At 34.8% G+C, this 24,722-nt stretch overlaps 2 non-coding genes across 2 annotated transcripts; one reads left to right on the plus strand and one right to left on the minus strand.

The window, feature by feature from the left end:
- Window positions 1–12,121: 12,121 nt before the first annotated feature.
- Window positions 12,122–12,226, plus strand: LOC112477722. The gene has a single exon (XR_003045562.1). It is a non-coding gene; the product is annotated as a U6 spliceosomal RNA (small nuclear RNA).
- A 9,048-nt stretch (window positions 12,227–21,274) lies between these two features.
- LOC112477721 lies at window positions 21,275–21,393 on the minus strand. Its single transcript, XR_003045561.1, has one exon. It is a non-coding gene; the product is annotated as a 5S ribosomal RNA (ribosomal RNA).
- Between the last annotated feature and the right edge of the window lie 3,329 nt (window positions 21,394–24,722).

Raw genomic sequence — 24,722 nt, forward strand, 5'->3', positions numbered from 1 at the left:
TGGGAGCTAGACACCCCATCCAATACACCCCAACTGTGTCTGTCTCATGTATCAGTTGAAATATTATCTCCTGGCCCTGTGAAATCCTGTAGTATTTTGTCTGCATTTCTAACTTGTGCTATAGTTAATTATGTATACATAAGAATTAAATGAGTTAATCTGTGTAATTCACCTAGTATGGTGCCTGGCCCACAGTAAGTATCCCCAGAGTGAGAGCTATTATAATTATTTTCCCTCACAAAGAACTGATGGACTTTAGTGAGATCTTCAATGTGTGATTTTTTGTTGTTGTTGTTGTTGTTTTGTAACCTCCGGAGAATGATGCAAAGTAGGGAAGCATCAAGGACTCATGCCAAGATGTCCTCACCTGTTTTTTTTACCACTCTGCTTCCCTAAGAAAAGTTTGCAACAGGGAGTTACAAACTACAGTGAAATTTTGGCCACAGTTTTTCATAAGCTCGTCTTCTCTTTCTTCATCAAAATTAAATGACATAACATATGTAGATGCTTTGTGTAGAGTAGGCACTTTATCCATTGGGTAATGAATAGCTCAATAGCAAAAGTTTCTATTCTTCCAAGGATTGGTCCACAGATATTAAATATAAATCTCCAGTTAGTAATCATTTATTAACAATTATTTAATTGGTAAATCATTGTTTATCATTCACTATGTGCCTGGCATTTTGTGAATAGCTGGGAATACAAAATAAGCTAGAGCAATTCCCTTTCTTAAGGAAATTACAAGTTAGTTGAATTTAGATTCTCCTAAGATTTTTCATATTAAGGCATACTTCAAAAATGGTCGTATCTGTAAAGGAGCAGATGTGTTCAGAGGCAGTCAGCTTCACGAGATCAACTGTCCAGGGCTGAGAGGGAAAAACCTAGCATGCCAGTTGGGAAACCTCATGCAAGGTGCTCAACTTTTAATGTGTTTAACTTTTCCATAGCCTTTCAAATTAGATGATGGTGGTGGGGGAAGGGAGGGGTAGATACCAATTAAACTTGGTGTGGCATTTAACACTGAAATTGCAAGTTGGTACTGATGTCAGGACTTTGAATTAGCAATGAAACAGATTAGAGAGCTGACTGATGAGGAAAACATACAGATGGGGTGCCACCATGTTTCAAACAAATGATCTTTAAAATGATTTCAAGAGCTATTGGTTTTAAAGCAATTGTTTGGTTTCTAAATATTCTCCTACAATAATTTAATGATAATTGCCTTGGGTGAGTTACCACCTGTTACAGACTTTTTTGTTTATTTCACAAATCCTTGCTGGAGAGGAAAATAATAGAACTGCATTGTGTTTCACTAGCTTGGAAGTTGTGGGGTCCAAAGTATTTGGAAGAAGTCCATGTTCTTTAGTTGTTAAGGTCTTGGGAGTGACATTTTTTTCAGGTTAGTGTATCCTTCCTTTGGCAGGGTAAACATTTGGGCTGCATTTTGTAAAGGGCCCCTGATTTAAAAAGCTGGTAGCAATAAACAGCAAGAATCCACCATTGCATTTTCCACATAACTCCAGAGGAGCTAAGATTTAAACTCAAAAGTCTTCTCATTCCTATGGCAACCAACAGGAGTATTCAACTAATGCTACATGCAGTGTACATTCAACTCCCCCACCTCCTGCTGCTTCCCTCTTTACGGTTTCAACCTGAAACTCATGAAACTATACACCTTGAAAAAGGTTCTTTTCCAAACACAGACTTGGTTTTCAACAAGTAAGCAGTATAAAAGGGAAGAATCCTCCCAGAGGAAACCATTACAGACCCAAAGGGAAAATGTACTCCCAATAGAAACACTGTCTGCTTCCCTGATTTGATAGGTTTGAGAGCTTCTTGTTTTTAAGCCAGACATGAATCTGTGAAGAGATTCCCTTGAGTTATAACCCTTTTTGGGACCAGCTACCATAAAGATAACATATGTGGTGAGACAGAGCCAAAAAGCATCCACTGGACTGTAGCATGGCTCTGAGAACATTTATAACACATTCTCAGGAAGCTGGAGTGGTTAGTCATGGGTCTAGAGAAAGATTCCCTCTGTGTTGACTGTCTCATAGTCACTGGGAATTGGTTGTTACCACTGCTGACTGTTCATCAAAGAGGACTCCAGTGGTTCTGCTCTCCTGGAGAACTTGTTCTTTTATAGTGTGAGAACCTGCAGCATGAGATTTAAGGATCTAAAGTCCAAGCAAAGACAGCTTGAATCTTGACTGAGTGTTTTTAAAATTTCCAAGAAAAAAAAATATTTTCAAGGTGAAGATGGGCTGAGATGTTTTGCATAAAATCCTGCTTAGCTTCTTAGATATTAACAAAATGGGACTAGTCATTCACTTCTATTCCTTTGGGAGGAATATTCTGGATCAGAATGAAGCATGCTATCCCTTTTGTTTCTCACCAGAGGCTAATCATTGTCCCTCTATCCCACATGCTTCCTCAAATAGGATGTATGTTTAAGGGGGTGTTGGGTTAAGACTCTGTTCTCAATCACTATATTCCTGGTAAGTGTAAAAACTGGGAGTTGGAAAACCCAGGTGTTGATCTCACATCTGTTGCTCTGTGATGTTAGGCATGGTGCTTATCAACTCTAGGCTTTTCTTTCATTGCTTGTAAGATGGAGATGTTAAACTATTTAGTCTCTAAGTCTAAGGTATCTTATTGCTCAAAAAGTCTAGAATTTCTAGAACTGAGGTCAATAGAATTGGGGCCTAATTAAAGCTTTCTGACTTTTTCTTTCTTTTTGTAAAGTGAGAAAGGATATTTAAAAGTGGACCACACAGTGAGATCCATGGTATAGAGTCTTGCTACTCAAAATGTGTCCAAGGGTAAGCAGCAGCAGCATTACCTGGGCACCAGCGAACCATTGAATCTTGGGCCCCACTTCAGATCTGCTGGTTGAGAATCTGCATGTTGACAACCTTTTCTGAAAAGTCATATGCACATTACAATTTGAGAACCACTGACATAGAGTGCTTACAGAGGCTGTGTTTCTATTGATAAATTCGTTGGCAGCAAGGTGAACTGTTTTAAGCACCATAATCTACCTTCCTCTCACTACCCTGCCTCGAGCTTATTACTGATTACTATTCCCATTTGACACATGAGAAAACCAAAGTGCAAAGAGATTAGGTAACTAACATATAGTCACACAATAGATAGGTTATAAAGTGGGTAAAACCTAAGTAGGTGTAAGGTAGACTTCCCCACAACAACTAAAAGAGGTAAAGAGAGTCCACGAGGCCTTCTTCAGATTGCCTACCTTAAAACTCCCCTTTATTAAAAGATAGAGTCACTTGGCAAAGAAGCTTTTTGTAGGACCCTACCCACCTCCCAACTTGACATAGCATTTTTCTGTTTTAAAATGATCATTCGATTTTCATGACAACATTGCATAGAAATCAGGGGTGGGAATATTACTTCATCTTACAGAAGGAATAAATTGAAAGCCTAGAGAATAGAATTGATTTGTTTGAGCTGGTGAGTCACAGAGCCCAAGCAAAAGCCCAGTGTTTCGTTACCAAGCTCAGTATTATATCATTGCCTCCATATTGTGCTTGATTCAAAATATTCATTGTGCTGCCTACTTGCTGCTCTGTGAGTCCATGCTGACTTCAAAATCAGAACAATGGATAGCGCCTTCTTGGTGATGTTATTTTTTATTAAAAAACTTTAATTGTCATATAATATGCACAACATAAAATTTACCATCTTAATCATTTTAAAGTATACAGTTTAGTGGTATTAAGTACATTCACATTGTTGTGAGATCATTGCCACCATATACCTACAGAACTCTTTCATCTTGCAAAACTGAAACTCTCCGCCCACTAAACAATAACTCCCCAAACCCCACCTCTCTCTAGGCCCTGGCAACTACCATTCTACTTTCTGTCTGTATGAATTTGACTACTCTAGATACCGCATATAAGTGGAATTATACAGTATTTATCTTCTTGAGATTGCTTTATTTCATTTAGCATACTGTCTTTAAGATTCATTCATATTATAGCATGTGTCAGAAATTTCTTCCGTTTTAAGACTAATATTCCATTGTATGTATCTACCACATTTTGTTTCCGTTCATCCATTAATGATCACACGAGTGGCTTTTACCTTTTGACTATTGTCAACATAGGTGTACAAATATCTCTTCAAGATTCTTGTTTAAATTCTTTAGGACTTATGCTCAGAACTAAAATTTCTGGGTCATACAATAATTCTATTTTTAATTTTTGAGGAACTGCTTTCCAAAGTGGTTACACCATTATATTCCCACCAACAGTACAAAAAAATAAAGCTATTTTTTAAATTGAAGGAAAATTTAATACCATAATTGATTTTAATGTGTATGTCAAGGAAGGCATGTTTTTGAGTTATTAGGCTTAATCATAGTGGTTTCAAAGCCGAAATGTCATTGAAGTGGGACAGAAACATACAACAAAAAGTAAAAATGGTCCTTTGTAATGGTTATGTAGCTATCTTGTTTCACAAAATGAGCTAGTGTCAATAGATTGTTAAATGGCACAAAGAATTTTTCACAACATCACTTGGACAATGCAGTTAACTTAAATATGGCTCTATCTGATTTGGTTTTGACTTTGGTATCCTTTAGCTTACTGGCAAGTCTGAATTTCCCTGAAGTTGTCTTCAAAAGAAGGCATCTTCCCCAAAAGCTCACTTAAACACAGAAGAACATTTCATGTCTTCCAGAGTTCATTTTTCTTTTCCATTTTAGTTTCTTGTCTGCTCTTAAGAAACATTGAGAAAAAAATCTATATATAATATAATCACAGAAACATGCACACACATAATTAAAAAAACTGTTCCTAAGAACATTCTCCTGTTGAAAAGGTCTATAAAGTTTGAATTCATTTATCAGAATATAATGAGGCACAAAGTTTTTATTTGGTCACTATTAGAGTTGAGTTGTTTATGCTATAAAACTGGGTAAATTTCCATAGTATTAAGCCAGAAATCAACTACTTGACACTTACTATCATTTTATAAACATTATAAAACACAAAAGTCATAGAATAAATGCTGACTTTCCTTTTGAAAAGTCCAATTCTTTTAAATGGGATATGTGAAGTAATTGATTGAGATGCCTTCTTTTGAAGACAACTTCAGGGAAATTCAGACCTGCCAGTAAGCTAAAGGATACCAAAGTCAAATTAGATAGAGCCATATTTAAGTTAATTGCATTGCCCAAGTGATTGATTGAGTACTCACTTATTAAATATTAAACAATTAGGTTAAACAATGTGAAATTGCTGATATCAAACCACTTTTGGTATGCAAAAGTGTTAGATACTGGTGAGGTGCTAAACATCAAAAAGTGATTAAAAATAAAATTCCTGCATTTAAAGAATCCACAGTCCACTAAAATAAACAGACTCAACATACAATAAACATAAGTATTCTGCAAAAGAGACATGTATGTGGTACTTTGGGCACAGAGAGAGCGGAAGGATTAACTCGCTTCAACAGGAATTTTACTGAATGCTATTCACCAGTAGAGATAGATATTTTAATAAAATAGCCTATGTATTCTTTTTCTGGGCTCACAGATTCATTTTATGAGTAATAAAATCAACAACTTTATGCAGAATTGTAGAAGAGAATTATCTGGAGATGTTTTTATCTTTTCATGCTCAAAAACTTTGATGTTTTCTGTCTTCTTAAAAAAATAATTCGAAAGTCCTTTGGATTTCAGCAAAGAGACTCTCATCAAATGGTTTATGCAGAATCAAATGGTGTTGTTGCTCTATGGCAGTCAACTCCGCAGATAGCCAACCATCAGATCCAAGGTTAGCAGAGCCCTCTCCTAATTACCTCGGATTATGATAATAATCCCTAAGTTATCTTGGGAGAAATATGATTTTAAAAAATATTTCTTGGCTATAGTCTTTCTTGAGGTCTCGATTTTTAGCCAGAAAAACAATTTTACATTTGTTGGTGTTAACAGTTCTTCTAATCCTTGCAAATAATTTTTTCTTGTTAAAAAAACTACGTAAAGAAAAATAAGCTGAAGAGAATACTTTCTAAATATTTAAAAGTTTGAAACACCTACTCACTTTAAAAAAAAGTAATAGAACACCAAACCTGCTGATGTCACTTTTAATGAATGTTGACGCATTTTGATTGTCAATTCTATTTCTGTTCACTTAACCATAGCCTCTGATTTCCACTTATAGAACCTACTTTGGAAATTTGGCTTTGATCAAACTGCAATGACTGAAAAGCCATGTAAAGCATGATACAGTAAAAATACTGTTAAAACTGCCTCACCTATTTTAAACAGTGTTGCTTTGCTTTTATGACGATGAACATGACACTTTTATCTGGGGCTAACTGTAGATTTAAGGATATAGAGATAAGCAATCTCATTACTTAATAAAAACACCATTTATGCATTTGAATTCATCCTAATATATGTTTGTTTGTTTTTTTCTGTTTGCTAAACCTAATCTCTTAACTCTGGTGCTTTCTAGAGCAGCTAAGCAATCAATTTGAGCTTAAACAAATAAATGTTTATTAAATAAAAGAATGAAGAAAAAAAAAACCTGAATTCTTTTAGAGTCAAAGAAGGCAACATTAGTGATAATTTGGTGCTACCCATTCATTTTGCAATTTCTTTAATTGATTCAAAAGAATTTGTGCTTAAATAACAATGACAAAAAAGAAAAAGAAACAATAGAGTTTCTTTCTTGGGGCAGAGGTAGTGGGATGGCTTTAATTTTGTTAAAGTGTTGTAAAACTAATTGCAATTCAAAGTTTAAAGTGCTTTAGCAGAGACTAGGGAAAGGGAATTTGATCAACTTGGGCTTTAGAGAGTGTTTAAGGGCAGGTGTTGTTCTACCTAAGTTAACTACGTGCAATTAAGCAGGAAGATAAGGTCGGGTAGAGTGTCTTTGGCAGACTAGATAGGCTGAGGATGGCATGGGAGCAAGGAAGAGCCTAGCTTATTTCAGGAGGACTAAGGAGATGGAGAGGCTCCTCCAGAGAACAGAATCAGATGTTGGCAGAGGAAAATGAAGAGGTAAGCAGCAAACACACTGCGAAAGATATTTTATTCTGGCTGCATTCTCGAGGCTCAAGGCAGAGAATCTTGTTAAGAGTTAATTGACAAAGTCCAGTCAAAATACAATGAGAACTTGATTAAAAACAGTGGGATTCGGTTGGAGTCATTTTGAATTTCAAGTGTCTCAGAAACATTCACTTGTAGACGTTTAAAAGGGAATAAGATATTTGAGTCTAGAGGGAGAGGTCATACATATAATTACTGATTCTCGGGCATCATATTTGGAAGTTGAAGCAGTGAAAACAAGAGTGATCACTGAAGAGATCATGTGTTCCACAGAACAGCATTTGTATCACCTTGCAGCTTGTTAGAAATGCAGGATCTCAGGCCCTACCCAAGACTTACTGAATGAGAATTTTCATTTTACTTGAATCTCAGATGATATCTATGCACATTAATGTTTAAAAGTCTGCTGCATATGTTAGGGTCCACCAGCATCTTGCCATTGCATGGGCCATGGGTCGTCCTTCGAAAATAATTGGGCAGACCCGGACAAATGTAAGGTAAGTACCCAAGAAATTGCTAAAATAGTACAGGCACAACTCATTTTATTGTGCTTCCCTTTATTGAGTTTCACAAGTGTTGCATTTTTGTTGTTGTTTTTTTACAAATTGAAGGCAAGACCCTCCGCCAGCAAAAAGATCATGACTCATTGCAATATCTGCTTTATTACAGTTCTCTGGAACAGAATCTGCAATATCTCTGAGGTATGCCTATAGTTTAAACCCTAGCTGCACATTGAAAGAACCTTTATAACTTAAACATATACTGAAATGGGGATTTTACCCCTAGAGATTCTGATTTATTTGTTCTGGGGTGAGGCCCAGGCATTAATATTTTAAAAGTTCCCCAGGTGATTCTAATGGGTAGCTGTGGAAAAGAATCATGTGCTAAGAAGTCTTAAGGGGAAGCAGAAGTCTAAATTCAATAAAATATAATAGGATTGTTTAAATAATGAGGGCATGAATATATTAATAATAGAATCCTTTGTTGCTGTGCAGCAGGATGGTGTGAAGGTAATTTCTGGAAAGTATTGATGACATATAAAATGGCATATTCTTTAGGAAAACTTTGAGTTCTTATTAAGCTCTTAATTTGCAAGAGTTTCAATTAACTTAGAAAACTTATACAATAATTTTTTTAAAGTTAGCAGAGATAGGATAACTTGTGTTATGTTAAAGTGGTTGAGGGGAGAGAGAAGGAGCAAGAAGTCAGGAGAAGGGAGAGATTTTTCTCTTAGTGATAAAAAGCTGTATGCCTTAATTTGCTAAACCTTGAAACGGTGGCATTTTGTAAGACAGAAAGACTGTGTAGGTGTAAGTAGAATGTCAAGGATGAGTCAAAGATTAATACCTAAATTATAGAGTATGATGGAAATTTTATGCCTCTGCCTTTGAAATCAAGTTGGAGAGAAGGAAGTATTGACTGATTTTAAAGTACTACTGATATTGGGTTATCATTTAATCAGATAAATAATACCTGATTCCAAGAATGGAGAAAAATAAGTCATGTATTTTAAAATAGTTCTGCAAATTTTCTCATGCATATAGCTTATTTATTGGCAGAGTAGCTCCAACTATGTAAAAAGAGATCTCAAAATGTGTTATGCACTAATCCTAAAAACATTTTTCCAAATGCTCAGATCATGTTACAGTTAAAGTGTTGAGGTAATCTCAAAAGTGACCTACCAGCAGAACAATTTTTTACAAAATGTTTATAGAATGTCTGTATTTTTGTATTCAATAGCTGCCAGTTAAATTCTCCAAACCACCCTGGGTGAAAGAACTGCAAGACACTCTCTCTGTCCTTGAGGAGCTTAAACATTTGTTCAATAAAAACGATTAGAGTTGTGCATCTAAGGAAAATACTTTTTCATGATACAGTAAAATTGCACTTAAAATTGAGAAAATCTATAAAATAACAAAGCTCAGGGTTTTAAAAATTGAATGACAGAAATAATACTTTCAGTGATATGGGAATGCAAAATAGCTACAGATGGTTTAATAGCTGGTGCAACATTTTAAAGAAATTATTATATCAGCTTAAAGACACAGAATACTGGCTTGAGATGTTGTAAATAAACCACAGTTCTCCTTAACTTAGAACATGGGCATAATTATCTTCTCACTCGAATTCTTGAAATAGGGTGGGTAAAATATTGTTGCTTTTCTTACCTGAACATATTAATTTTGCAAAGAAGATGTAAAGGAGCCTTTTCTTCAATACCCATCCTCACCCACACTACCCCTACACACATACCCTGTCTGTTCCCTGGTGTTTTGTGATGGTGACTACTATTAGAAGTAAATAGGCTATTGCAGATTGGAGGAAGTTGAATGTATGGTAGACTATTTGTACGTACTATGTGCTCCACTTTCCAATAAAACCATTTCATTTCATTCTCATTTTGGCTAGTATTATACAACTTTGACAAACTGAAAAAAATTGAAGCTCAAAGAGATGAAGTTATTTACCTAAACTCACACAAAGGAGAATTTTTTAAACTAAATTCCCTACAAGACATGATATCTGTTCCCTGGGTTGTAGAACATCACTCCAAGTTTGAAAATGCAATAGCGTGAATGTACTTTCAAGAGAACCCAGATGTAGTTCAGGGTTCCCACTTTAGCAACTTTCTTTGGGTCTCTAATCTCAAAGTTTAGGAGTTTAACATGTGGCCCCTAATTCAGATTCTGGCTCAACCATTTACTAGCTCTGTGACCTTGAGTAGATTAACTAATATTTCTTATTAGATCTCTTTTCCTCTTTTATGAAAACAATTAATACTAGTTCCTACCTCATATGGATATTGTAGAAATTAAATGGGTAATTCATATGAAGTGCTTAGAACAGTAGCCAGCATTTGGCAAGTAATGTTAGCTGTTATTATCTCCATAACTCTCAAATTTTGATCTCCAAGCCAACTAGCTCTTCTAAGCTGCAGACTGATAAATCCTTCTGGTGCTGCTGGTGAGGATGCTCTCCTAAATGACCTCTTAAACTCACCAAATAGCAATCACCTTTGACATAAGATAATACAAAGAGTTTGACACAGTAAGTGGTGAATAAATACTGAATACATTTTAGCTATTATTATAATGTATTTCCAAATTATTCTTTTTCTTTCACTTCTTTTCTGTAAATAGAGCATCATCATTCAGGGAATCTCACTCAGTAGGCTGGGAGTCATTTTAAATCTTTGTATTTTCTCTATCTAGCAAGATCCAGCCAGTCACTAAATCCAATTTTTCCTCCTCTTAATTATCTTGTATAACTTCTATTCCCACTGCCATATATATATATTTTTTGCTTCAGTTATTTGAACAGGTGTTTAATGGTCTCTGGGATCCAAGGCATGCCCCCTCAACCCACTTCCCTCAATGATGCTAGAATAAATCCTTGAAATTCAAACTGAGTCATTCACTTGCGTGAAATCCTTCACTAACACCTCCAAGATATGTCTCTCACTCCTTTCTTGCCATGGTGAACAAAATCACCTCCTGCTCAAGCTTCATCTCTCAGATGTGCCAGATGTTGTGTGTAGCTGCATGATCTTCTCCTGAAATTTCCTTTACACTCTTATTCCTAAGGGCCATTGCAAATGTTGTTATTCAAACCTAGAATTGGCCTTCCTCAACTCTGTAAAGAAATATTTTCATCCAAAAGATTGGGAAACACAATGATTATTTGAATAGATTTTTAGGATTTCAAGTATATTAAATCAAATTCAATACAATGACTCTTTTGGGGAGCCAAAGATTTGCCAATAACTGGGTGTACAAAATTCACATAAGAGAAGCTTTGCAAAGTTGTTAGGGTAGAAATTGTTATCGCTAAGAGCTTTCTGAGAGAAACTAGTATAATCCTTTGGATGCTGAGAAAACTATAATCAGACAAAACCTTTCTCAAGGGATTACAAATCTAAAACAAAACAAAACTTCCAGCATTACGAGTGCCACGACCATGGAAAGGGCAATAGATTCATATATAATTGAAATGTGTCAGTCTCTCCTTATTGCCTAGGAGTCTTGCAGGACCTGATGGTAGTTTTATCACGGCTCACTGGTGTTGATTCAAATTACACCAGCCTCTATACACCACCATCCAGTGGTAACTGAATTTGATTCTGAAAAAGACTTAGGAAAACTGACATTTAACATATCAACTGAAAAAAAAAGAAAGAAAAATTGTTTAAAAGTTCAGATTGGGATGATTTATCAATAATTCCAAGAAAGAGAAGTAGGAAGGTTCTAAGCATTCCAGTAGGTGGTTAAGGTAAATATTTTGCATGCTACAATTTGATAACAGATAATCTTTGCTGGGTCAATCTGACTGTCTTTTATACACAGCTTGTAAATGTAAACTGCAGTCATTCAAAATGTGTTTCCTCTTAAAATTGCCTACCTTAAACAGCTCTAAATTGAAGAGTTAGTCTAAAACCTCCCAAACTAGGAGATTTTGGCTCTGTGTAGCAACAGTAATCTTTGGTGACTCCTTTCGTCAGGATATAGTTCACACTCCCTAGTATGATATATAGGACCTCCAGATTTTTCCTTTCAGCAGTTGTCCTACATCATCTCATCTCTACAACCATCGTCCCCTCTAATCAGACCAAAATTGCTGGTTTTGAAAGGCATTTTGCTTTCTCTTGCCTTTTTGCCTTCGTACGTGGTCTTCCTTCTGCCCAGTGTACTCTTCTCTCCTTGTATAAGTCTCTTTTATCCTTCAGTACTCTTACACTAATTCCTAAAGATTGTGAGTTAACAGCTTGCTTATGTTTCTCTCTCTGATATTCCCATAATAAGTCCACGTTTCTGTTGTTTATATCCATTGTATTTAATGGTGATGAAGAAAAAGATGATGATGATAGCAAGTATTTCATTCTAGGCTGTGAGCTTTTTGAGATAAGGAATATTTCACTTTTTTCTTTATCTTCAGTTTCTAACATGGCCTTGAACATAATAACTACCAATAGAATAAATGAGTAAAGTATTACAGTATATATTTGCCTTTTAAATGGCTTGTAGTAAGAACCGTATATAAGTGCTCACTTCACCAGCACATATACTGGAATTGAAGCAATACAGAAGATTAGCATGGCTCCTGAGCAAAGATGACACACAAATTCGTGAAGTGTTCCATATATATATATTTTTTAAAAGAACTGTCTATAACATGTGTGGTTGGCTTTCAGGTATGGTTCAATATTAATGGTCAGAGGTCCAAATGTACCTTACAGCACGTCTGACATATAATCAGTTATCTGTTGTATGTAATTTATGCTTGACTTCAGTGTTTCAGTTAACCTCACATCATCTTCCTTCCTTCGAGCCCATTCCTAGTGGATAAAATGAACTGTATAAGATGAAAATATCATCATTTTTGCTTTGACATCTGAGTTGCTATAATATTGATTCATTCCAACTTGAAAATCCATATCCGAAAAGATATTTGCATACTGATATTCATAGCAACATTATTCACAGTGGCCAAGATGCAAAAGCAACTGAAGTGTCCCACAACAGATGATAGGATAAAAAGGCTGTGGTACATATATTCAATGGAATATTACTCAGCCATAAGAAGAGATGAAATACTGCCATTTGTGACAATGCGGGTGGACCTTGAGATAATTGTGCTAAGCGAAATAAGCCAGACATAAAAAGTTGAAAACCACATGATATCACTTATATGGGGGATATAAACCTAAAAGCAACAAATGAACAGGACAAACAAACAGAAACTCATGGACATGGACTATAGACCAGTGATTACCAGAAGGTGGGGGTGCAGAGAGGTAGATGGAGTAAAATGTATGGTGATAGAAAGAAATCTAGCTATAGGTGGTGAACACACAATGCAATGTGTATGTGTGTGTGTGTGTGTGTGTGTGTGTGTGTGTATAACCAATGTCGCCATAATAAAAAATTTTTAAATTAAAAAAAAAGAAAATAGAATATTGATTTATTCCTCATTCCCCATTCATTCATATATATTTATTAAGCAATTACTATGTGATGGAACCAATAAAATCAATTGTACTCCTACTACGAGTTGTGTTACACTTTGTAATGTGCTGTTATATTATAGTTATGGGTGAATATGGTTGCTTTTGCTTCCTGGTTACAGTTCCTGAAACAGAAATTCCACATATGTTAATTGAATAATCAAATTGATGAATATGTGATCCAATGACTTAATTTATTTATCCGGTGACTATTTAAATTTAATAAGTTTAAATTCCAGACTTACCAAACAGAATAAGTGGCTTAGGTGTATTTTCCAGTTCAAATGCTCTCTGTTTACTCTTTCTTTAGGGTTATAAGATGCTATGATTAGGTCAATAGTTTTCAAATATATATTTAAAGTACTAGAACTTTATTTTCAAAGTAGTCAAAAATATAGAATGGTATATACAAAAAAGTAAAATAAATATGATATTTAATCTTATTGTTCAAAAGCATTTTTTATATCAATGTTGAACATATAACCTCCAGATTCACAGTTTTACAAAACACTAGATACACCATTTACACAGAATTCAATGTGAACTATGCCCCTAGAGTTGTCCAATGTGGCAGCTCTTACTGCCTTATGGTCTTTTTAATATGTATATCTATGTATATTTTATTATCTTTATTAACATAGAATCCTGCTTTCCTAATTTATGTTATTAATATTTTCCATATTGTTAAACTCATTTTTACTAGTTACCTCTTTTTACTTATCAGTGTTTCGTACACAAAATATAGACTCACATAGCGTTTGTAAAGCCCTGAAGAGATGAGTTCAGGCTTTCTGTTAGTTTCGTGTGCCTCCCAACAGGAAACTGATGAAGAGAGTATTTCATATAATATCAAGGTCCTATCAAAACGGTCCTGGTTCCCACAAACCACGCCATATTCATCTGTGGAGAGAGATTTCTGAGGGTGGGAGGCATGAAATAACATAAAGTCTTACAGAATTAATTGCCAACAACAGCCATTATTAGTTACATTTTGGTTAATATAATTCTTTTAAAAAAGAATATAGCTAAAAGCCAAAGACCTAGTGATACTAAGAATTTATCATAAGGAACTAATTCAACAATAGCAAAAATATATGCTAATGATTGTCATTGCTACATTATTTATGAGGCTAATACCATTTTTTCTATTTATATCTTAATTTTATTCTATATAACAAAACAAATTCCACATGGACTTTAAAATTTAATGTAAAAAAGAAACCATTAAAAACAAGAGAAAATTTTATGTGAATAATTAATAAATATTTAGGTGGGGAAAGCTTTTGATACATCAAAACAGAAATAATAACATGATGATACTTGAATATATAAAAATAAAAACTTCTATAATTAAGAAACATCATAAATAGAATAAGACAAAGTACTTACTATACAAGATCAGTTATAATTCAATAGAAAAATTGGCAAAAGTTATGCAACAAACAGGAATATTAACTCATAAACATGGAGAGATATTGAAACTTAGTTCCCAGAAGTGAATATTTAACCAATGGAAAGCTCTGCAATATGAGTCTTTCTCTTTTCAGTGACTATCTTAGTTTAAACAGTCGTGTTTAAACCCATTTGTCTTTAGCCTATGGCAAGTAGAAATTTATTTGTCCCTATAAGTTTTCCTGTGTTTTGTTACCTCCTTCTCCATCTCTCCACCGGTATTGTACATAGCAGTGCAGCGATGCCTCTCCATCCACAGTCTGGCACTCCACCATTTCTGGGAGCTCGAGGTCCAACTGTGTGGGGCCAACTTTCTTGTTTCTAGTAGTAGATGTCACTTGTCAAACTTTTTGAGTAATCTCATTAGAGGATTGGAAATAAGAGGGGCTCAGGGACTGCCACCCAAGCCAGATTCCTTTGATCTGACATAACTTATCAAAAAAAAGATATTGAAAAATATTGATGTATATACTATTATAACTATAGGGAAAATATCTTGATATGAAGAACACTATATTAAAAAAGGAAAAAAGCTCTGCTGCAATGATGGAGTTATTTATAGATTGCTGTAAAATATATTTTTAAGCTTCTTTTTAACTTTTAATAGAAAGTAAGAAACTTATTCACAGTTGTAGCATCACATAATAAACGAGAATTTCCAAGAAGAGAGATGTAGCCTGCTTCTTGATTTCACTAAGTGCCCTCCCCTCCCCATGTCTCATTGAAACCTAAACAATCTTTGTAGAAATTTAAAAGAAAAAAGAAAAAAATAAGTGAAAATTCTCCTTGGAGGGAAAGGTAATGAAAGACTCAACCATCCTGATTCAATCAATTTTTCTTAGACATTGTAAGTCATAAAGTTAAGTTTATTAAAAAAAAAAAAAACACTTTAAAAAGTATTGAGACTACAGGAAGAGAGTGATAAACTATTGGTGAGGGCTTTATTTCATTTTTTATTTTATATTTTACTTTGTATGTCCCATAAGTAGAAGAAAATATTTTTAACTTGTGAATGATTTTATGTTTGAAATTTTAAAAGGTAAATGTGAGTCATTTACTTGTTAATTCTATAAGTAACCTTACTAAATTGTGCTTCTCTACACTTTCAGTTAATAGCTGAAAGGGGACACACATAGTTTTTTTTCACATTTATTTCTCTCAAAAGAATTTCTTCATAGACATAACAGCAATTCTTTGAACAATAGTACAATTATTGTATTCACTAGAGAGAAGTCCACTCTATTTTCCTTTTAGAAAGATCCACAAAGTAAGCAATTTTGAAAACATTAATCTAGACCCTCACCTGGGAAGGATCTACTGGAGTTTCTTTATCTTATAGATTCCACAGTGAACCTACACATTTGTTTTAGTAAAAATTTTTGAGAGAAACAAGACTTTCAGTCAATAAAATTTCTAATTTCCAGTTATACAAATAGGGTTGTACTTTATTTGAATGCGTAAACACTCTTTTATTTTTTAAGAGTTTCTGATAACCTTATATTCTCCCATGTGTAAAAAACACTACATCTAAACTTTGTACCTGAATAGTCTTGCCATTTTAAAGGCAAAGATATCTCTGGAGGCCAATTTTTATTTATTTTTAAGTATTTATAGTGAATCTTACAATTGATCAAACCGTTGCTCTGACAAGCTGAAGAGAGGTAATGGTGAAAATCTGAGCCATAAAAAGGAAGAAAAACCCCACTTTTCAATGAAAGTATGCATCTATCCTGGCTATTAGTCTCTTTGGGAGCATTTTAAAAGAAAACTATGAAATAATGTTGTTCTATACTTATACAGATGGGTTTATAACTTGAATATTTCACTACTTGTAGTATTTCATCTTTCCACAAATTGGTTTTAAATTTAAGCAATGGCTAGGTAAGGCAAATATGAGCAATTTTCAGGTAAAGCACATTTTATGCCTTAGTTGAAAAATAACTGGATTGAGGGAAAATCATAAACAGGACCAGGACAGGGCATCCTAGCTTGGGCATTAATGGAGGGTAACTGCTTTACTTTCTCTCCAGTAACAATGAGAGTGAGACTCTCCCACATGATTCGCTGTCTACTTGTCTTTCTCCCAATCTGTTTCTTCCATATACACAGGAGTGGGCTTTTGCTGCGTGCTCACACAGTCAGCCTAAAACCTTTCTTTGCATACCCAAAGATTCAATAACGTACTGTACAGGTAATGGACCATCTCCTCCAGGCTCATGCTTTCTCTTCATCAATTTTCAAAATTAGAAGAGAGTAATATCAAAATTTTGTACTGTGTACTTGAAACTAATAAAATAAAATTTTTAAAAAAGATTTATTTCCTTGCTAATATTATAAAAATCAATCTTTTCTTCCTTTCACTAAACCAACACAGAAAATGGATCATCTCAAAACCATCTTTCCCTCTTTTCCACTGTTTGCAAAGGATGAAGTGTCCCTTTTCCATCCTAAGTCTCTTCCTTCTGCAAGTGCTCTAAATACTATTTCCTTTCCTCAGTAACCTCAATCTGTCAGTCATCTCTCCTCTCTCCTCTAACTTCTATTTTGATGTAATTTCAAACTTATAGAATTGTTGCAGGAATACTACAAGAAAATCCACATACTTTGTATCCAGATTTGCCAGTTGTTTACATTTTCCCCTATTTGCTACCACCCTACCCCCACCACAAGGAATCATTTCAGATACAGGGGAGGGGCAACATACTTCTTACCTCCTAAATACTTCAGGGTGTATTTCCTAAGAACAATGACACTCTCCAACATAACCACAGTGCAGTGATCAAAATCATAAAGTCTGACATTGATAACAATACTATTATTTAATCCATGATCTGGATTAATTTTTCTAATAATGAATGTCTTTTATAGCTATTTTCTTTTCCCATTCTATGATCTAATGCCAGATGATTCTTCCATTTGTCATGTCTCTTTAGTTTCTTTAATCTGGCATAGTTCCTCACACATGTTTTATATTTCTTGACCTTGACAATTTTATAATATAAACATAAATTAATTTTTAGAGTGTCCTTTAATTTGGGTTTGTTTGTTATTACCCCGTGAGTAGAATTGAGATTTCTTATTTTCACGGGAATATAACATGATGTGGTGTCTTTTTCAGTGCATTTTATCAGGAGGTTCATGATGTCAATTTGTCCTGATATTGGTAATATTTACTTGATTAAGGTGGTGTCTTCCACATATCTCTACTGTAAAGTTATTTTTCCATTTGTAATTAGTAAGTTATTTGTGGGGAGATAATGTCAGTATCCTGTTCTTCATCAACATTTTACTTATAAATTTTAGCATCCTAACATTGTCTATTTTCTAGCTCTATCATTCCTTCCATTTTTATTAGTTGACATTTTACTTAAAGAAAGAAATTTGCTTTCTCCTCCTTAATAAATTAATCCAATTACTATAGACTTATGGCTTTTACTTTTTAAAATGGGTTATCTAATTTTATTATGATCTATTTTAATATTCAAATTTTCAAGATTTAATCAATGGCAGTTTCTCACTATATCTTTAACCTCTCTCTCCTGGGTGCTTTCCACCAATATTTAAACATTTTTATCTCTCCTTTCTAGACATACCCCCTCTATCTATTGTCATATCTCTAATTTCTCCTTTAAAGTTGTATTTCTTGAAAGCATTATGTATATTTGCTTTTCTCATTCCTTCCTTCCTCATTCACTCTTCACCCTACTTCAGCCTATTGGGTATCTATATCGCTCTACCAAAACTGTCTCAATAAGGTAAAAAATGACTTCCCTGTCACTAAATTAAGAGAATTTAGAAATATTTATTTTTGACAACTACTCCTCCCCTCTATTAACCTCTTCATTGTAAAATAAAACAGTTGCAGAAGATCGCAGAGAAAGTGTATAGTGAATGATTATAAGTTGAACACTCTGGTAAACATCACTCAGGTCGAAAACAGAACTATACCTGCCACCTCAGAAGCACTTCTGTCCTTAAGTAAACTCTGTTATGACTTTTACACTAGTCATTTCCTCGCATTTGTTTTTTCTCTCATGTGTATATCCCTAGATACTATAGCTTAGTCTCCTCACTTAAAAATATTTGATACAGCATTTAAATCTCTTATCTAATTTCCTCTTCTATTATATTCTTTTCCTTATAATTTGACTGTAAAAGAATCCTGGCCATTTTGCTGTAGATTTTCCCATAATCTGAATTTTGAGCCTGGACATTTGATTTGAACTGGTTGATTTCTTTGACAAGACTATAGGTGGTAGTATTTTCTTTTTTCAGGAGGCACATTATGTCTGGTTGTTTATCTTTTTGTGTTGTTAATAGCATTTGATTCTCAATGCCTAGAGCTGTTAAATCATAAAAGCTTGCAAAAGGGTGATATTCAAATCTATTTTTTGAACTTATTAGTTGAAAACCTTTTATTCACAGTGACCAAGACATGGAAACAACTGAAATGCCCTTGGGTAGATGATTAGATTAAAAAATGCACTACATATATACAATGGAATATTACTCAGCCATAAGAAAAGATGAAACACTGCCATTTGTGCAGCATGGATGGATCTTGAGGTTATCATGCTAAGCAAAATAAGTCAGACAGAAAAAGTTGAAAATATATGACTTCACTCATATGTAGAATACAAAACTAAAAGTAACAAATGAACAAGACAAACAGATACAGACACAGACAACAGTTTAGTGGTTACCAGAAGGAAGTGAGAAGAGGGGAAGGGGGAGGGTAAAGTGGGTCAAATATGATGACTGAAGGAAATCCAACTTTGGAAAGTGAACATACAATGCAATATAAATATGACGTATTATTGAACCTATTGAAGCCTATATAATTTTATTTACCAATGCTACCCCAATAGATTTATTTAAAAATCCATATGAAATAAAACAGAATTAAGGGGAAAAAAAACATTTATAGAGACACTTTCTCTCAGCAACTATTTGGTTAATTATGGAAAAGCTGGGTAAATTCTTGTTTCATATTCTTTATGTTTTCAAGAAAATGACTCCGTTCTGTATCATTTTCAGAAGATAACCAATTATTTTTTTAAAAATATTATGAACTCATAGATTTAAACATATTTAATGATTTCCAATCTATAGCAAATCTTATCTTTATTGAAGATCAAACTACTTAACCTTTGTCAGTGGGGAGCCTCTTCAAGTTAGATTCCTAGTCTTTTTGACATGACCCTTAGTCTTCAGAGTTTTTTATTGCTATCAGTTTGTCAATGTATTCTAGGATCATCTTGTACATTTCCTGCCCTAACCTGTAGCTAGCATTTTTCCAACAAGCCCTCTTCTTTTGGAAACAATATTTCAAGACTATAATCTGAGTGCTACAAACTTACTCTCTCACTCTCTCTCTCTCTCCTCTCACTATATATACTGTAATCTGTATTTCTTTTCTTCTATAACAAGAATCCTGATTTATAAGGACACAGGAGGTGAATTAGAATCAGCATATTCCATGATTGCTCATTTGTTTTATCTAAGTGGTTCTCATCCAGGGGTGATTTTCCTCCCTCAGGGAACAAATGTCAATATTTGGAGACATTTTGGGTTGTCATTTTGGAGGGGGCTGGGCATTGTTGCTACTAGTATCTAGGAGGTAGGGGCCAGGGATACTGCTAAACCCTAAAGGCAAAGGACCAGCCCTCACAAATAATTTGGTCCAAAATGTTAATAGTGCCGAGATTAAGAAACTCTACTATTCCATAGTACACACACACAATAGCCTCAGAAAAATACTAATGCTATTGTCATCAATTATAATCACTAAGCAATTAAAAATTTTGTTTACATATGCAAATCCCCTCACACACACAACAAAATGACTGTACCATATCTACATTGTTAATCATATGCTATTATGTACCAAACTCTCTGTTTAACTCCCTTTAGGTCTTAGTTCTACAAGTTGCTATATATTTAATGCCCATCACCTTTGTTCATATCAGTGTTTCTCTAGCCATTTGATTGTTCAAAGCTTACTCTCTAGTAGATTCTTTTGGAAGGGATCATAGAAACATTATTTCCTTAGCTCTTTCCTGGTGAGAACAAATTTTTCTATTCCCTTTGTACTTGATGGTCTGTTTTGCTGAACATAAAATTCTTAGTTCACAATCACTTTCTTTGAATATCTCAAGTATTTTACTCCATATTCATCTGGTACAAAGCTTTGTGGTCAAAAAGTCTGATGATTAATTACTTTCCTTTCCCTTAGAATTCTCTATAAAGTTCAACAATTTTTCTAGACTATGTCTCACTGTTGGTTGTTTTGTGTCTATGTTCTCAAATACTCTTGTGCTCTTTCCATACGTAGTCTTGAATCTTTTTTTTTTTTTTTTTAATTTTAGAAATACTATCTTGAATTTTAGTTGAGTATTTGTTATTTTTCCCTTGCTTTTGGTTTCCTTTTTCTTCTTTGGAATTAACTGTGTATTGGATCACCTTTGTCTATCTTTGGCATTTGTCACTTTCTCTTGAGTTCTTTTTAAAATGTCTTTCTTTTTGAATTAAAAAATTCTACCTCTTTTACTTTATATTTCTCTTCAAGCATTACCTATGGTGTTTATTTACTCTTTTGTTTCTTCTGGTCCTCGTGTCTAAAATAACTTGTGTTTTCTTTTATGTTTAATTTTTTGAGTTCTGTCAACTCATATGAGGATGTTTCTCTTTCTGATATATGTTTATCTTTCTTTTTTTAAAAAATTTATTATTATTTATGCCTACAGCACCTGGGCTTCCTAGGTGGTCTCCCATCCAAGTACTAACCAAGCCCGACCCTGCTTAGCTTCTGAGATCAGATGGGATCGGGCTTGTTCAGGGTGGCATGGCCGTAGACCATGGACCATGGCTCCACTGGAGCGCGAACCCAGGACCTTCTGCGTGTAAAGCAGATGTGCTAACCGCTACACTGTGGAACCACCTCCTGTTTATCTTTTATATCTAGTGTAATTTTCATAATTTTAATCTCATTTTATGTATATAACCATTTTGATCAACTTTTGAACATATCTTTTGGCATGCTTTTATTCTCTATAGGATGTTATTCTTATTCTCCCTTATCTTATAAAAAACTTTCTAAAAAATTAGAACTTGATAATTTTCTGTTGCTCATTTTATGGCAATTTAATTTTTCTAAATTTTTAGAAGGGGGCTTGGATCTGATAACTTTTCTGATTTTATAGAACTTCTCTATCATTCTCACCTGGTATTAAAAAATTTCAGTGGCTTGTTTTCTAGTATTTTCTGTTTATGTTTCCGCTCTACTACTTTGAGCTAGACATCTCATATGCTCAATTTTGATGTTGCTTCTCTAATGTGGGTCCCTCTGCTATGAGAATCTCTGAAGTTTCAGATTCAAGAGTTCTAGGGGCTAGGCTGCTCCAGCTCCTTGAGATCTTCTTACTGTGGGTGTCTCTATTTTAGAAATGAAGTGTCTCTGAGTGAGGAAACCCCTGACCTTTTCAGCTGCTATTCTCAAATTGGCCCACTGTACTTCCCAGTGAATTCCTGTTGTCTATATTGGGGTTCTTCTATTCTCAGCTCTGCCGGATGCTCTGTTGCTTCCATCTGCTTTCTCTCACACAGATGCTGAAACCATGTGGATTTTGTGACTGTTAATGATTTGTTGTCATTCCCTTGTATTTTGGGGTTCTTGAGGATATCTCATCACTGAATCTTGTTCTATACCCTTTGCTATTTAGTTTCTCTAGCTCTTTTTTATGTGAGGAATTTAGAAAGGTCCTAAAGCTTTTCTGCTGTGTTCCCAGCTACCATCTTCTAGTCACTCTTGAAACACTCTATTACCTCGGTTTTTATTCCAGCAATTTTTTCTCACTTCTCTTCTACCTCTCTTACCATAGCTCTTCAGTTTTCTAGGCTCCTCTTTCTACCAGTTCCTTAAGTGTAGGGTTTTTTTTTTTTTTATAGCCCCTTGCTCTCCTAACTCCATGGACTCCCCATGATCCTTCTAGAAGTTTGCATATAATTTCATAGCTTTCATTGCTGCCCATATTCCGCTAACTCCAAAATCTCTGTTTTCAGAGTCTCAGATGTATATATCTAATTGCCTACTAGATAGTCCCATTTGATGTCTTTCTGGCCCTTCAAATTCAATGTATTCAGAACTGAATTAATCATATCACTCCACAAAGAACCTCCTCCTCCTTGTTTTCTATGTCAGTAACAAGCATCATATTCATCAATTTGTTCAAGCCATAAATCTCTTGCTTCCTCTTTCTTATTCTAAATCAATTAGTCCTTACAGTTATCCCCTAAACATTTCTCAATTAATCAGTTTCTCTATCTTTCATCCTTTACCCTAACACAGACCATCATCATGTATTATTACCTGGAATACTGCAGTATTGTCTCAAGTGATATCCTGCCCTCCAGAATTGCCCTTAGTGACATGAATTGGAGTTGTGGTGGGTAAGGTAGAATCACTTCTTCTTTTTACTCCCTTTTCTCCCTCTTACTCTTGTCCTCTGGGACCTAGGACTAGATTAGGGGTTGCAAAGAAGTCTAATAAGCAGGTGGAGCTGGGGTCCTGTAGGATTATGTCACTGAAACTGAGGGTCCCTATGACTTTGATTAAGTTAGTTTTAAATCCTAGCTCTAGAAATCATCTCTCTCTCTCTCTCTCTCTCTCTCTCTCTCTCTCTCTCTCTCTCTCTCTCTCCACACACACACACACACACCCCTCAGAGATTTAGCTTCTCTCTCCAACCCCCATAATCAGCAATCTCCGAGGCAGCAGAAAACAATAGAGACTGATGATCATAGGGCCTGGACCTCTGGCAGGCTAAAGATGACATCTTGACCCATTATGTTTCAGTTCCTGAGCCCTAAGGTGGAATGACCCCCTGGCTACTTTCCCATGAGACCAGACTCCAGGCAATACTTCAGAAGTGTCCTCAAGACCTGAAGAAATAATTCATTACTCTTACCTCACCTCCGATCAATCAGCTCTCAGCACAGCCCCAAACACCCTAACCCACGGTGTCCTGTGATTTTGCCCTATATAATCTGTAACCTACATGCCTTGGGGAGTCAGGTTTTGAGTATTGGCCCCCCATCTCTGGATTAGCTAATTCAATATTAAACTATTTCTCTTTCTGTACAGCAAACTCCTGCTCATGCATTTCTTTGGGCCAGTGTGAACAGGCAGGCCTACTTAAAAAAAAAAAAAAAAATTGAGGTTCAGGCAACATCACCAGAGGAGCATATCTAGGTAAATCAGCTGAACTCAAAAAAACCCTATCTTTGTGTTCAGAAGCTGTAGAGAAGTACAAATGGGCTATATTATATAATGGCCTAGTTGCCTCTTAAGTTGCCTCTTAAGACATAATTAAATCTGTTCAAGTACTTTAACAGATGACTAATAAGAACAGAGCAACAGCAGTAGACTTGGGGAGCTGGATGACATTCAGGTCACAAGGGCCTGGAACAAGATCAGATTACATATTTCCCATCACTAACTTTTTTTTGGATTACTTTTATTAATTTGAATTTACATTTTTTTCTGCCAGTAATCTTCACATTTTTAAGTTTTTTATAAAGGTAGTGTTATAGTTGGTTAACTATTATCCATCACTAATTCATTAACTCTATTCAGGTAATTCGACTATCATAAATTGGGGACTTTCTCTTTGAAGTTTTGCTCACGTGTGTTTTCTTCTAATTCTTGCATTTCTTCCATGTGTACCCCTACCTTGTTTGTCTTTCTCTTTCTGTTCTTGTTTTCATCTCACATTCTGCAGTTCTGCCCTCTCACCTCCGCATTCTCACTTCATATTCTTTAACTTGTATGTTTTGCTCTTCACCAATATCTCTGCCTTTTTAATTTATCTCCAAAGTATATATTCTTCTCATGTTTTAAATCTTTCACAATTCACAGTCCTTTTCCTTTCATCGCCTCCTAAATCTCTTTCTAATCTTAATTTCTATTCTCACCCCTACCTCATAACCCACTAAAGTAATCCTCTTTAGAATCTCCATAGAAGCTGTGTTCTTTGAGCACTTTATAGAAAATATGAACATTCTCACTCTTCCACTTCATTTCTGTATTTTTTTTATGGTTACTAATATTGTTTTTGTTGCTTTCTCTGGTGGGATACTCACACGAGGGTCTTTATCATGCCTGATCATTGCCCTCTAGCATTCCTG

This window comes from Pteropus alecto, unplaced genomic scaffold, assembly GCF_000325575.1.
Source record: "Pteropus alecto unplaced genomic scaffold, ASM32557v1 scaffold121, whole genome shotgun sequence".
Lineage (NCBI taxonomy): Eukaryota > Metazoa > Chordata > Mammalia > Chiroptera > Pteropodidae > Pteropus > Pteropus alecto.